Source organism: Ambystoma mexicanum, chromosome 12 (assembly GCF_040938575.1).
Source record: "Ambystoma mexicanum isolate Mex_15411 chromosome 12, UKY_AmexF1_1, whole genome shotgun sequence".
Classification (NCBI taxonomy): Eukaryota; Metazoa; Chordata; class Amphibia; order Caudata; family Ambystomatidae; genus Ambystoma; species Ambystoma mexicanum.
The window spans coordinates 190618576-190634269 of NC_090936.1; the positions used below are offsets into that span (position 1 = coordinate 190618576).

General features: G+C 46.1%; 1 protein-coding gene across 1 annotated transcript in view; it reads left to right on the plus strand.

Annotated features, from left to right (window-relative positions):
* LDHB (lactate dehydrogenase B) overlaps positions 1-15694 on the plus strand; it is a 161000-nt gene that overhangs the window by 123375 nt on the left and 21931 nt on the right. The window lies entirely within an intron of this gene.

Sequence of the window (15694 nt, forward strand, 5' to 3'; positions counted from 1 at the left end):
TTTCCTTTAGGAGTTTAAGAAAAAGCATAACATTACATTGGGTAATACAAATTTCTCAAGTTTCCAGTGGCCATGCATAAGAAGGCCACCTAATCTTGTTTTGCTTGGAATACTGGGACAAGTAGTTTTCCTAAAGTTGAAATGGGAAAGAAAAAAGTATGGTTCCCAGAACCCTTTTGGATTCTCAGAATCAACCATTTCAGGAAACTCCAGAGCTGGTAATAGTATTACCCATTTAAATGGTACACAGTGATGGCTCTGTGGTCACAGGATTCTTAGATACACGCCCCTCTCCGTGAAATTACTGGATCATTTCCTTAAATGGGGGGTGTTCAAGTTTTGAGTAATGGCATAATCCCATGGAGTTTTGGCAATTTCCTGCAAATTAGGCTTTAAAATGCACCATTCGAGCATATTTTCCAAAATGTACTTCGGGAAACCCTCTCCATGCCCCCCGGCCTGCACGTTGATGACATGCTTGGTTATAGTTTGGCATGGCCCATAAACCCCAACTGTATCAGAGTTCACCAGCCAGCTGCATTATTCCTTGCAGCAAATCAGCGGCAAACAAATTGGCACAGAACAGCAGTCTGTAGGACCCACCAGAAAGAAGGAGAAAAATGCTGTAAGGAATAAGACAGCTCAGTGCCAGGGGATCAGGAAAGAAGAGGCAGTGATATGATATATTTTATTTCTATCACGCTTGTACACAAGTGTTTCAGAGCGCTGCAAGGCAAGGGAGGGGAACAAGGGAGAACAAAACAACGATCTTACTAGGCCCAGTGACATTGAGAATGTGCAAATGCAGGGGAGAGGGAAGGGGAAAAGTGCAAGGGGGAAGGGAGAAGTGGAAAGTGCTGAGCAAAGGATAAAAAAACAAGTGATAGTGCAGCCAGCAAGTGGCAAGGGCTAGGTTTAAGGCACAGACAGGGGGTGTCTGATAAGTGCAGAAAGGGGGGGGGCTGTAGGGTTACGGATACAAACCCAAGTGCAAGTGTTGCCAGGAGGCAGAGCGGGTGCGAGGCAGGGTGGGCAAGTACCTGGGCCCAAAATCAGAGGGCAACCAGGTGCATGATGCCAAGCAGAACAGATCAGCAGGGGGGAGGAGGAGAGAAGGCAGAAGCAAAGAGGAAGGTCTTGAGGTGCTTTGGGAAACGGAGATGGTTCTCCTCAAGTTTCAGAGTGGCAGGGAGGCTGTTCCAGATGGAGGCCCCAGCCGAAGACAGAGATCTACCCCCAGTTTGTTTCTTTGAGAAACGACTGACCCTGAGGGAGTTGGAGGTGGAGGAGCGAAGAGCTCGAGAGGGAAGGTATTTACGGAAGGAGAGTTGAAGATATCTTGAACCCAGGCCCCAGAAAGCCTTGTGGAGAATGCAAAGGGTCTTGAATTTAATCCTTTGAGCCACTGGGAGCCAATGATGAGATTTCAGGGCTGGAGAGATACGATCCCAGGGCTTGAGGCCAAGGACAAGTCTTGCAGTCCTGTTCTGGGTGAGTTGCAAAGGGCGGAGAGTAGAAGCTGGGAGATTTAGAAACAGACTGATGCTGTAGTCCAACCTAGAGAGAACCAGGGCTCGAGAGACAGTGAACTTCTGGGAGAAGGATTAGAAAGGGCAAAATACCTCTGAGGAGGTGCAGTTGGAAGTTTGACTTTTTCAGACATCAGAGATTCGTGCAGAAAAGGAAAGATTGGAGTCGAAAATGACCCTGCGGTTCTTAGCCTCGCAGGTGGGGTTAGTGGAGTGTCAACGGAGGCCGGCCAGAGGGTGACAGGAACAGAGGGTGAAGGTGTGCCGATGAGGAGGATCTCTGTCTTGCTGGCATTAAGGCAGAGATTGTTGGCGGCACACCCCTCCTGAATAGCAGACTGACAAGCTGAGATGAGAGAAGGAGAAGAGGTGGCCGAGGGAAGCCTAAAAATGAGTTGAGTGTCATCTGCATAGCACGAAAAATGTGTGCAGAGAGCGGCAATGCGATGCGCGAGATTTGCCAGGTGTTGGTTGAAAAGCCAGGGTGAGAGGTTAGACCCTGTGGAACACCGTAGGGAGAGAGAGAGAGAGGAAAGGAAGCCCCCAAGTTGGACCTAGGGGGGTCGATCAGAGAGGAAAGAAGTCAGCCAGGCCAGAGCCTATTCAGTGATACCCAGGTTGTCATTGAGACGGTTGAGCAGGATGGTATGTTTAACCGTGTTTTAAGGCAGAAGAGAGATCGAGTAGGATGAGGACAGAAGGAGTCAAGGTTGGAAAGCCGGTCTTCACGTATGTTCAAGAGAGCAGTTTCCGTGCTTCTGGCAGCTCTAAAGCCCAACTGATTGTCATGGAGACAGCCAACAGAATCTGTGTGAAGGTTAAGCTGTGAGATGGCCAGCTTTTCCAGGAGTTTGCCCAGGAAAGAGTGATGGAGATCCGGCAATCAGGCGATAGTTAGCCGGACAAGAAGTGTCAGCTGTGGGTTTCTTGAGAAGAGGGTGCACAAGAGAATGCTTTAGCAGGGAGGGGACAGCTCCTGAGGCAAAGGAGAGGTTGCAGCAATCGGCCATGGCAGGAGCAAGGGTGTCATTGGGGTCCTTCATGGTTTTGAAAGAGTAGACAGAGAAACAGAGACATGAAAGGAAGGAGATATGTACAGCAACAAAAGCTTCGTGGTAGTCTTAGAGAAAACAAGAGGAGATATGGAGTGAGTTCTCTGCTGGCAGATATGATAGAAACAGAAGAAGAAAAATGGGTAGAAAAATCATGCTAGAGAGATGGGAAGGCTGGTGGAATACAAACAATGAAGAGGGCCTGAAGTGGGAGAAGAATTAGGAACTTGATGGAGTGACTGATAGAGGTGAAATGAAAATATAGGTGAGCAGTGCTTTAAGTGGGATTAGAAATGGAAGGGGGCTCTCGTTAGGGGGGTGGCCTAAGTATGGGTGTGCTTAGGCCACGCCCCCTATCGAGAGCCCCCCCCTCGCCCAAGGGGTGGGGGCCTGCTAAAAGAATCCTAGCTGGAGCGCACTGGCATTATTACCTTTAATACGCCGAGCCCCTCCTTTTAAACAAAAGATGGGGCTGGGCGCATCAAAGGTGTGACACCAGTGTGCCCCAGTAGGCAGCCTTTTCATTCAAGAAGCCCTGTGGTGCAATGCTTTAAACACAGCCTCCTTGAATGAAAGTGCTGCCTGCTGCTGATGGCTCTGTACTCTGAAACAACACGAGGGCTGGACTGCCCAGCTCTCCTTTTGCTTTCGAGTAGATAATCATCAGACAGCGTGAGGAGCCCATGGGCTTCATGCTGGGTGATAGCTATTTACTCTGAAACAAATGCCAGCCCTCCTCCTGTTTCAGAGTACAGACCCATCAGGCAGCCCGCAATGCACGGTTACACCTGCTGCTTGCAGGTGTCTGCACTTCGGTTTAGAAAAAAAGAAAAGGCGATGCCTTTTCTTTTAAACCGAAGTGCTGACACCTGCAGGCAGCTTGTGTACCATGCAACCGCTACACGGGCTGCCTCAGGTGTCAGCATGGCTGGGGCTAGTCAGGGGAGGGCCCCGGCAGGGCCTCGGCTCGGGAGCCTTTTCTGGAGACTGCCGGGGCTGGAGCCTGGGTGGCCCCGGCACACTTAAAGCACTGGAGGTGAGTGAGAAGTGCGACACTTAAACTTGGAGGAATATAGCGGAGTCTCTTACAGTGAGTGAGAGGGAGTCAGAACAAAACTGGGAGAGGTAAAGGTGATGGCAGAGATAGAGGGGTGCAAGGCAGACAAGGACGATTGTGGTGGAGGGATAAAGAAGAGCCGATAGTGGAGGGGTGTAGATGGGGGTGAGAGCCAATGGTGGGAGGGAAACTGGGAGCAATAGTTGAGTGAGAGCCGGTGACAGGTTGTGCAGGAGTGGCGAGCGTGGTGATGGAGATTGTGATGCGAGCAACCAGATGGTTAGAGAGGCACGGAGCATGTGGAGATGGGAGAAGAAAGTGAGGCAGTGGATGGTGAGAGAAACGGTACGCGTGGGAGGCAAGAGCGAGAAGAGTGAAAGAAAGGGAGATTGAAATGAAAAGGGAGGTAGAGACCAGTGACCAGTGAGGGGCTGAGGGAGAATAGGAGAAGGAAGTGGGAAGAAGCAAACGAGATCAAGGGAAAGATATGGACAATTCATAGCACGAGGCATCGGTTTGGGTGGGGAATTAGTTAAAGGTGTCAAGGGCCTCTGATTTGTGTAGGTTACCTCTTCCAATGGAGCCCCTATGGTCTATTATGATACACAGTGAAATCTAGGAGTGCACTCACCACATTCTGGATCTAGAATCATCGCACTCCACAGGAGGAGGAGTTTTTGCCTGGATATGTTGCGTTTTACCTGCTTGGTGGTGGTGAGTAGAGGTGGGCAGAGGCGTAGCCAGGATTGTCTAACAACAGGGCCTGAAACTAACGTAGTTGGGCCCAATGCAGTGACATAAAAGAGTTTGGGTGGGACTTGCCCGCTCAGGCCCTGCCCTGTCTACGCCTCTGGAGGTGGGCGGAATTAAAGGATAGTTCCGGGACTTTTTTTTATTGTCCCTTCGGTTCGGCCATGTGTTTTTAAGCATAAATCGGTAAATCGTAGAAAACTTTCCTATGGACCTTACCCGACTTTTCGTCCATTAACGCACTCGAAATCAGCTGCCATTTTGTGATAATCCTATCACTTGCCGCATCGCCCTGGCTGACCTGCTTTTGCGGCACTAAATCAAATCCTCCGCCCCTGAGCCTGTCATCAGCAGACGCGTACCGCCCATTTCCCAACGCCAAAGCACGTCTCGTGTCAACAATCGCTGCGCCTCAGCTAATGAAGTGTCGCCATGGAAATGGCAGGACGCCTCTTTCCTCAATAAGTATAAACACACCGTTTCACAACACACAGCAGCAGATTTTCGATTCCATTACTCTCTCTGTGTTACTTTGAGTATTCTGTGACTCGTTTCTGTGCTCTGGTCAGCTACCTTCGCCGCTTCTAGGCCTTGTGAACACCTGTACCATCTCTGTAAATTATTTTACTTTCTTTACCACACAATGGCTACAATAATGCTGTATATGTACGAGCCCGAGTACACCGAGGAGGAACTACTGGAAAGGCAAGCACGCGAAAACGATGGGGATTCGGACGGCAGTTGGGAGGACCAGTCAACGGATGAAGAGCCTGGACCATGTCGCATGGACGGCGTCTCCACCTGGTGCACGTGCAATCGGTGCGAGCTAATGCCAACTGAGGAGGAGAACTGCTGCTGCCGTGAAAATTCCGGGTGCTTGGCCTACATTTCGGAAGGCGAGCCAAGTCCGCAATGCATCATCGAGCTGCCAGAGTTCAGGGAAGCCTGCCTCTCACGGACCGTGTTGAGGATGATGATGGTGCTTATGCACGAACTTCGCGGCACTGTTCGTCCGCGTAATCCGAGTAACGAGTACGTATACTCTGGTTGTGATGTCAGTGATGCCACTTGGTTCCATATTGTGCATTTTCTAGATAGAATTTTTTTCAAAGCAGAATGACATTTTTTACCTGAATCGACATTGATAAGAAAGTTTTGTCATTTTAATACAGTTTGCATCTTTCTTTTTCACAGGTGGTACAGGCTGGTGGCCTATCGTTGCTTCACTTGGTGGCTTCACGGGAGGCTCGGACACCGCGTTCGGAGAGTAATACCTGCCTGTGCGGTACTTGCCATTAGACAACATTTCCCCAGCGACAGTGGACAATACCGCGGACTTTCCCTGGATGTGCTGCAACCGGAACTTTACAATGTGTAATGTTTATTATTTATGTTCAATTGAAATTAAGATCTAAAATAAAACCCAACATATATTTTAACAATGGTTGTTACCACACCACTTTGTTCAAGCGTTGGCAATAAAAGGCCGTTGGATTTTATTGATACAAAACATGGTTATAGGTAAATAATCAATATGGTTGATCATAATAAATCATCCTTTTGGGCCCCGGGTACAGAGATGACCCCCTCTGGCCCGTTCCGCCTTGCCACCACAGGCCAGCCTGCTGCTGACTAACTGCCTAGGCATCCAGGGTCTCCAGGGTGAACTGCACCCATATATTCTCCTGGGAGGGTGAGGTATTTATAAACTCACCCCCCTGCCTTCCATGTACTAGATCCTGCAGCCTGCCTCTTACATGCAGTTAGATGGCCTCTCCTTGGTGAGGCCCTGCGGCAAACGAGTCTTGTCTGCACGACCACCGCCCCAATCCACCCCCCCGCCCTATCAAAGGCAGTTCGCATCGGGGTACTTGCGCTGGCAAGTGGAGCTGTCAGGGAGCGATAAAGGCCAAGAGGTGCCAAAGACCATGTACACTTCAAAGTGGTCTATAGAGCATGGGTTGTTGTTCCCATGTCTACCTCCAGACCCCGTGTCTCCTGCCAAGCATCCCCCCTCACGCTGGACGCCCCCCTGCAATCCACATAAGAGTGTCTCCATTCACGAGTCTTCCTGTGTCTTGTCTGCACGACCACCGCCCCAATCCACCCCCCGCCCTATCAAAGGCAGTTCGCACCGGGGTACTTGCGCTGGCAAGTGGAGCTGTCAGGGAGCGATAAAGGCCAAGAGGTGCCAAAGACCATGTACACTTCAAAGTGGTCTATAGAGCATGGGTTGTTGTTCCCATGTCTACCTCCAGACCCCGTGTCTCCTGCCAAGCATCCCCCCTCACGCTGGACGCCCCCCTGCAATCCACATAAGAGTGTCTCCATTCACGAGTCTTCCTGTGTCTTGTCTGCACGACCACCACCCCAATCCACCCCCCCCCCGCCCTATCAAAGGCAGTTCGCACCGGGGTACTTGCGCTGGCAAGTGGAGCTGTCAGGGAGCGATAAAGGCCAAGAGGTGCCAAAGACCATGTACACTTCAAAGTGGTCTATAGAGCATGGGTTGTTGTTCCCATGTCTACCTCCAGACCCCGTGTCTCCTGCCAAGCATCCCCCCTCACGCTGGACGCCCCCCTGCAAACCGCATAATGCCACGGCATATTCACGTCATTCATTCACAAACACACCCCTGTTTCGAATTCTTTATAACCCACTTCATATTTCTAATGAGAACTTCTTTGCGCTTTGCTAGTCAACCCGTGAAGGTGCTAGTTATCTGCTCTTCCTCTCTGTGAACTTCCGTGACCACTTCGAGCAAACTCGTCAGTTTGCAACCTGTGAACTGCTCCCTGTTCTATGACAAGAAACTACTCTGATCCCTGCATCTAACTGTTTGTTCGTCAAGGTAAGGCCATGTACCATAATCATTTTGCGTCCAATTTTTTTTAAATTATATCTATTTGCTAGTAGTCATCAAATTGCATCCATGTTTTCTTTTCGTTCAAGACAGTACATGCAAGGAACTAGTCACATGTTCTGAGTTTAGTCAAATTATTTTTCTATTTTTTTAAAGTTATTCAAATACTTATCCGCATGTGAATAACATGTAAAGTTCCAACAACCAAAACGAACCTTGCATTGAACCTTTTATGTGTCATTTAATTTTTTAACACATTGGTATTCATAGAGAATTGTTGATCTTTACTTTTCAGAACTTTCCACAATGCCTGCCTGTTCCATTGGCGGTTGCCCTTCGAAGACCCATAACAAATCTGAAGGTACTATAATGCATGTTTTCCCTAAGACAATAGATCAGATAAGAGAATGGGTCCGATATTGCGGATATCCACCGTCTGAGCTTGAAAGTAGAGTCCTAGAAGTCTTTGCGGACAAGAGGGGTGATCGATACTGCATCTGCAGCAGGCACTTTAGCTCAGACATGTATTCCACATCATTGCTAATAAAGAAGAACACACCGCGAGCGAAGCGAAAATTGCTCTCAACCGCTATTCCCACTCTATTCGTCCACATCCCTCCACTGGTGAGTCAAGTTTACGGATTTATCTCTCGGCCTTGCGGTAGTGTGTAGCATTAGCTAACAATAATTTCCCCATTTATGTATCCACTCAATATGAAGGCGGAAGATTCTCCATCTGTGTCGTTATTGCAGTCATCAGCCACTTCAAGCGCCTATCGGGTAATCTTACTTAGCTATTCTGCCACTGACTTGTTTTAGGCATGTAAATCAATAGTTTTAATTTATCGTGTGATTATTTTACCTAATGGTACACCCTTGTACTCGTCCTCTAGTCTTTGTTTTCAGTTATAATTATTGTTATCCAAAATAATGCAAGTACTGTCTTTCAAGGAGATGCTGAGGAGTCCAACGCATTGACGACAACCGTTGATGTCACTCAGATGCTCGAGGTACGTTTCCGGACAGTTCCATCGATGGAGATCATCAGATCTTGCATTCTTGTAGCGTGATTGTTACACACAATGTTTCTTTCGTTTTTAGCCATTGATATGTCCTTCTGTCGTCGCCCTCCTATGTGTCTTCTTTTTTCAATATTGTGTTCATTACTAATGAAAGTCCTATGTTTCAGGGAGTCGATGGAGCATTAGTCCAAGAAGAAGGGGGAGCATGCAGTTACGGGTCGGCGCAACAGCTTGCAGAAGTGTGCACCGCAGTTACATCGTCCCTTGATGTTCTTATGCATTTCGAGGTATGGATACTGACAGTTCGATCAAGCAAAATCATATGACGTGATTACATCCGCTATACTTCCTTCTTTATTAACGCAAGTACTATGTTTCAGGGAGATGACGGAGCTTCTTCTACAAGAACATCACCCCTAGTAGTTGATGCAGATCTCTGGGTGGTGACACTTCCAACGATCGAGCAAATCGAATCATATTTAGATATCCATTACTTATGTTAGACAACTGATCATTTGTGCAGGTCTATTTAGATGAGCCGTTGACGCCTGCACAAAGTTTATGTTCTTTTTAACAAAATAGAAAACCATACTAATGCAATTACTGTGTTTCAGGGAGTTGCTGAAGCGTCATCTTCAATAATATCATCAATGGAAGTCTATGCGGAGCCCGAGGTATGGATCTTGACAGTTCCATCTAACTAGATCAACAATGCGTGAATAATTGTCGTTTGAATGTTCTACACAAAGCGTTCATTCGTGTTTTGCTATTGAGATGTACATGGGTATTGGTCCCCAAGTCCAAGTACATTTTGTGTTTTCAATATTATTATACATACTAATGAAAGTTCTATGTTTCAGGGAGTCGATGGAGCGTCAGTGCGTGGTGGATGTGCTTATCATGAAAATATAGTCGTTGCAGCGCAAGAGGAAGTGGAGACATGCACACACGAGTCGGAGCAACGGCGTCCTGATGTTGAAGTTCGAGGCAAGAAAGTTTCAAAGAAAAGAAAGCAAAGGAAGGTTAGTGTCCTGGTCACTATATTATGTTGTTTTTCACTGTTAATAGTTCAATACTGTAAGTTGTGTTTAAACTGAACATCCCTTTTCCAATCTGTCCTCTAGTTGCGAGTGGGTGTACGAACTAGATCTACACAGACAGTGAAGCGAACGAGAGATGTTGCTTGTTAAACCTTTTGGCAGGGACTTGAGACTGGAGATGCATCCTGCCAATCGGAAGAATATGAAGTGATTGACAACGGAGCTATACCACCACCAGCCATTGATAGTGAATGTCCTCCTGGTAGTTCGGATGCAGTCGGAGATCAATTCACAGAATCCACACCCGCAAAAACTAAGACCGCGAGAAAGTTGAAGAAATTGTTTTATTCACCCATCGCCGGAGAAGGAACAGATGTTGCAATGGAAGAGAATGAAGTGGACGACAATGAAACACCATCAATATCACTGAACATAGCGGAAGACGATATCAGAGATTCTACCTTTCATGTGAGTGACATGTCCTCAACGTTACAGGCCGAACCAGCTGGGATGCAGAGTGACAGTATAAGGAAAGAGGCCAAATTCATTGTATTCGATAGTTGTTTGATGGATATTATTATTCGGATGAAATGTGGGCATTCGGTAGGTGGGGAAGTAAGTGGGAAGCCATTGATTAATGTGACTCGTGCTATTCGAGGCACTAACCTTAAAATACATGCCACCTGTACAAAATATCATCCTTTCTCATGGTCTGCACAACCCATGCTGGGGCAACTGCCAGCAGGCAATCTACTTTGTGCAGCGGCTGCACTTTTTAGTGGTTCAAGTTTTAAAAAGTTAGAGTCTTTCTTTCAGTTTGTGGGAATCCATTTCATTGCGAAAACTCAGTTCTACAAATACCAAACCGATTATCTATTTCCAGCCATTAGCGAAGCTTGGAGAATGGAAAAAATGTCTATTGATAGTACATTCGCGGGCAAACGGTTCAGGCTAGCCGGTGATGGACAGTGCGACAGCCCAGGATTTTCAGCCAAGTACTGCACCTACCACTTTCAGGACATGGAAAGTAAGAAAATTGTGAGTTCGGTGGTCGTGCAGGTGTCACAAAGTACATCCTCAGTGGCCATGGAGAAAGTTGGCTTTGTAGCATCATTGCAAGAACTACAATCACGGGGAATGGTGATCGACCTGATAGCCACGGACAGACACGTTTCAATTGCCAAGACAATGAGGGAAGAGTACAAAAATATAAATCACCAATTTGACGTTTGGCATCTTGCAAAAACAATCAATAAAAAAATGTCGGCTGCAGGTAAAAAAAAAGATATGCAAGGTATTTCACAGTGGTCCAAGTCAATCAGCAACCATCTTTGGTGGAGCTCAAAAACATGTGGAGGGTCGTTGGAAATTCCACTGGAAAAATGGCGGTCAGTAATGCTACACTGTAGCAACGTTCACCGCTGGACCACAAACCAACATTTCAACAATTGTGAACATGGCCATTTGTCCACAGAGGAGGCACGGAAGAAGAAGTGGTTGATTCCTTCATCACCCACTCACAAAGCCATTGAAAAGATTGTATTTGATAAAACTATAACAAGAGATTTGAGGGGACTCACGGAATTCTGCCACACAGGAGATTTGGAGGTGTTCCACAATATGTGCCTAAAGTACAGGCCAAAACGATTGCATTTTGGCATGGAGGGCATGATAAATCGGACTCTTCTAGCGGTCTTGGCACATAACCATAATGTTGGCCGTCAACAAAGTAGGACGACCGAAACTTTAGGGACGCTTCGCTACAATAAGGCCTTCACTAAAAGAAGTAAACAATGGGTGATCAAACCAGTGTTTCAGGATATGCAATATGAGTTTATTGAGAGACTTATTGTTGATGTCCTAGATAGGCACATACATGGAGTTGTGAACGAACCTGTGCAGGGGACAACTGCATTGCCACCCAACATTGCCTCTGTTCCATGTCCACCTAAAGCAGAGCTCATTGAGAAATACACATCACGGTTTAAATGATTGTAATTTGATTGTCTGTTCTCTTGAGTCTCCTCATGTTGCAGGCCCATTGAATATGTGTATCTATGTAATGTGTAAATAAAAGTGATTGCTCAGTGTACATGCAATGTGTCTATCCAACCTTGTTTATTTGCGCATTAAATTAAACCAAACAGTAATATAAATCATTTTTCAAAAAATATAGAATGTCTCCGTATTTATGGTTCTCTGGGGCTGCAAATGCACGCAGACAAAATGCAAAGATGGAGTGTAAATTTCAAGTCCTGTGAGATGGCCTTACACTGAATGTAGCTAACTAGGAATGTGTGCTCGTTCAAAGTGAAGGTCAGCTGCTTTGATTTTTTGCTGGGTGCCGGAATGGCCCAAGACTCAGTATAAGGTTCTATTGTTATTTGACCTTGACAGGCCGGGACCATCCCGAAAGACTTCTTTTTGGGGGTGTGGTGCAATAACGTAAACGATAATGAATATAATTTCAGAAACGAAAGCCATTTAATGTTCGTTCATTAGAAGAAATAACGTCGGCATAGAAGGAGTGGTATTTCGGGGCTGCCCTACGCACAGACACAATGGAAAATGCAAGTATAATGTAAGTAACTCTTTAGATTAGTTTATACCGCAATTTAATTACTATACAGTAGCTTTAAAGACGGGTTAAGTTGTACTTGTTCGTTCTATGTGGCATATTGTTTTGTACCGCGCACTATCCTGAGGAGAACCATCTCCTTTTACGGAAGCACCTCAAAACCTTCCTCTTTGCTTCTGCTTTCTCTCTCCCTCTCCCCTGCTACAACTGGTCCACTGTCTGCAACCTCGGTCCTGGGCCCTTCCACTCTCCACCTGCCCTGCCTCCCTGTCAACCCCTGCACTGGGGAACTGTCTCAGTATCCTACAGCCCCCCCCTTGACGTATAATACCCTGTTGCACTGTCCTAGCTATGAAATAATTTCCCGACCTAATATATAAAATGAATAATTTTAATAAAGATCTGATGGTGAGACTAATTTCATTTTTTATGTTTTTAAAACAGGTACATCCTTCATTATTGTATGTGTCACGAGTACCAGACACCGGCGGATGGCTTCTACAACCGCCAGTTGCTTCTCCGCGTGAACAACGTGACCACCCTGACCATTTTATGGGACGATCGCCAAGTACAAGTATGCCCTTACGCGGTACTAACGGCTAGATGCAACATACAGACCGTTGTGGTGGCATAGTGCCTCGTTGTTGGAACAGCCATGCGATTATCAGTGCGACCGAAGAGCTTATTTTATCGTAAACCAACACCCTGTGTACTGCACACGAACATCGCTTGCCTCAAGACGAACTATTTTGGATCGAGAGCAAAGAAAAATGCAAATCGCTGAATATTCTCTAAACATTTGATGTCCAATAAATGTACTTTAACAAATTTACAATCTTGCGGTTTGATTTAAAAGTACAGTTTCATATTCCGAATTGTGGCGCGCTGTGTTGTGAGCTGATCTGTGTTGGTTTCCGGGTTCTGTGTGGAGTCGCGTAGAAGACGCCTGGGCGCGTTTGCCTACGCAGCACAGTCACGTCACGGAGAGAGGTGGGGAATATGAATGTTTTGATAAAGTCTGTTTCAGGGGCGGGGGATTTGATTTAGTGCCGCAAAAGCAGGTCAGCCAGGGCGATGCGGCAAGTGATAGGATTATCACAAAATGGCGGCTGATTTCGAGTGCGTTAATGGACGAAAAGTCGGGTAAGGTCCATAGGAAAGTTTTCTACGATCTACCGATTTATGCTTAAAAACACATGGCCGAACCGTAGGGACAATAAAAAAAAAGTCCCGGAACTATCCTTTAACATCGGCGGGGTGAAAGAGGTGAAATACGCCCGATACCCTGCTCACTGTGGAGAAGATTTCAGCCTGTTCTGCCTTTTTCTTTGGTGACATTACATAGGTTTTTGGCTTAGGTACGTGAAGTTTCTGCCCTTTGGGCAGTCAAAACTTTTTATGGCCGCCTAATTGACTGAGATTTTGCACACCTAACTGCAAAACTGGCCAAAAATGAAATTCTGGGCAGGGAAACAGTCAAAATTCCCAATTTTGCTGTATGAGCGACATAGCAGAGAATTTTCCCTGTGGGCCCAAATTCCGCCATTTTCCTCACGTCTAGTGGTATTCCACATACATTTCAGAACTCTACCCAATCTAATAATAACTGGTCTTTATATTCTGTTAGGTTCTCTGGAGTTTCTGTTATATTTTGAGGTCAACTCAAAATTCATTTTAGCACTTGACACATAATGGTATAGAGCACTAAATTCATATTTGCCAACCAGCATCTGGTTGGTTGAAATCATATGTTCCAGCCACAATACATCATCTTGCACTACAGAAAAACCATTCCTCCTATGCAACTTAGTATTTTTAGACACATTTCACCCCATCTGCTGCCATGTTTTTGCCTGGGGCAAGAGGTGTACACTATTTATTTCTTAGCATTTTTAAAGCGCTCACACAGCCGGGGACACCGAGGCGCTGTTACAGGAACATGTTTCTCTTAGTTGCGTATTTATATGCCTGGAGGTTTCTAAGGGCGGACCCAGGAATCGAACCTGTGTTGCTTCCGGTCGTCTTGGTTCCAAAGCTTATGCATGGATGGAAAGTTAGCGTCAAGGGAGTGAGCAGCAAACATATGAGGGGGCGCATTTTTGTTGTTTTCCCTCGGCACCATATTGCCTTGAAGAATAACTGAGGGGAAATGGAAAAGGCAGGGTATTATACCTCCTGGACAGAACCATTTTAAATGGAAAATGGTTCCTGTCAGTGAAGGCTGGGCCTCAAATGTAAATACAGTGGAAGGAGGAAAAGGGACGTTGAGGTAATGCCCACGCCTATGGTCAAAGCGCTGGTCTTGTAAGCAATACAACGCAAAGCAATAGAGGTTCGAATCCCAGATCCGCCTCAGTATTAGGCGCGCTATAAAAACCCACCTGAATAAATAAATTGGCTGCCAAGTATACTAATGCAGTGAGGGTCGCCTTGAATCAGGCGTGTTTTCCATATAGCAGTGATTTGCATGCTAAAATGTGAATGACCCTATTCATACATGACAACCCTCCTGATTGGGAGGCTCACGATTTTTTCACGAAAAATGGTGCTATTTTTACTTTCTCGATCTTTAAATATTTCTAACCCTAATTCCAATGGGAAAACACAATTCAGCGATTTCTGTAAAAAAAATCTCCTTCCCGCGACAAATGTGTGCCATATTTATAGTGTTAAAAACAAGTCAAGAGCTAAATAACGCGTGTTTGGTTAACAAGAGCAGGAATATCTTAGGCTGGCCGGAGGCCTTTAAGCTTTTCGGCTGTCTCACACACTTGTCCCTTTAAACAACCATTCAACATCACGCCCTCAATTATAGCACACGCTGCTGTAGTTTATCAGCACACAGATTGACCCAATTGAGTTAATCTATTAATTAGCGATAACGCCTTCATAAAAAGAGGCCTCAGCGGAAACGCTTCCTCTTTCTTTCCCAAGCCAGTTCCGGTAGGTAGTTCAGAAGGCTACTGTAATCGGCTGTGTGACATGAACCATGCTTGCTGGAAAGGAGAATTGTTTTCACCTGGGTAAAATATTTATTTGCGCGCACTTGGAAAAAGTAAGTAAAAGCACTGATAATGTTATCAAGTGCTGGAAGTTCAGCATACAGTGCGGCCTCTCTTGGAAGCCACGCTTTGTGGAAAGCTGTACAATATAAAAGCTGCACAATATAAACCCTGCATTGTTAGCTGATAGCAGACGCTTATTGGGTGTCACTACACGGCAGTTACTGCCAATGCCAAGAGGTTCCATGTTGCTCGGGAGACTTGTACAAACACTGCGTTTTTGTTGGCATAACTTTGAGCGCTGGGGCGCTTTTTTTTTTTTTGGTAGACCTCTCACGCCCTTATGTGGTGGCGCTTGGCACGTGCCCTGCAGTGTCGAGGAAGGGCCCTGGAGGGACGTCCTAACGGAGTGGTGTGACTCCTGAGGTCACCTTGCGAGCCTTCGCGGAGCCTGTGTACCTTGTTTGTAAACCTGTCGGCATACTTCGGCAAGAGCACAGAAGTGACCTGCAACTGGCGTGGTGCAATGAAAAATGCCTCTTTCTGGCAAAGATGCAAATGAGTGCATATATGGGCATATGCTTATTTATCAATTGTTCATGTTTTGTTATTAGTAATGGACAAAATGTGTGTTATTTGCAAAGGGTATGGGTGTAATGTACATTTACCAAGGGGTCTTTCCTTGGACAGTGTGGCTTGGAAACATTTAAAGTGACCCTCCATATCTGTTTGACATTTAGCTTTTTTTTTTTTTTGTCGTTCTCTAATATTTTACTAAATGGGAAAACACTATTTCCATAA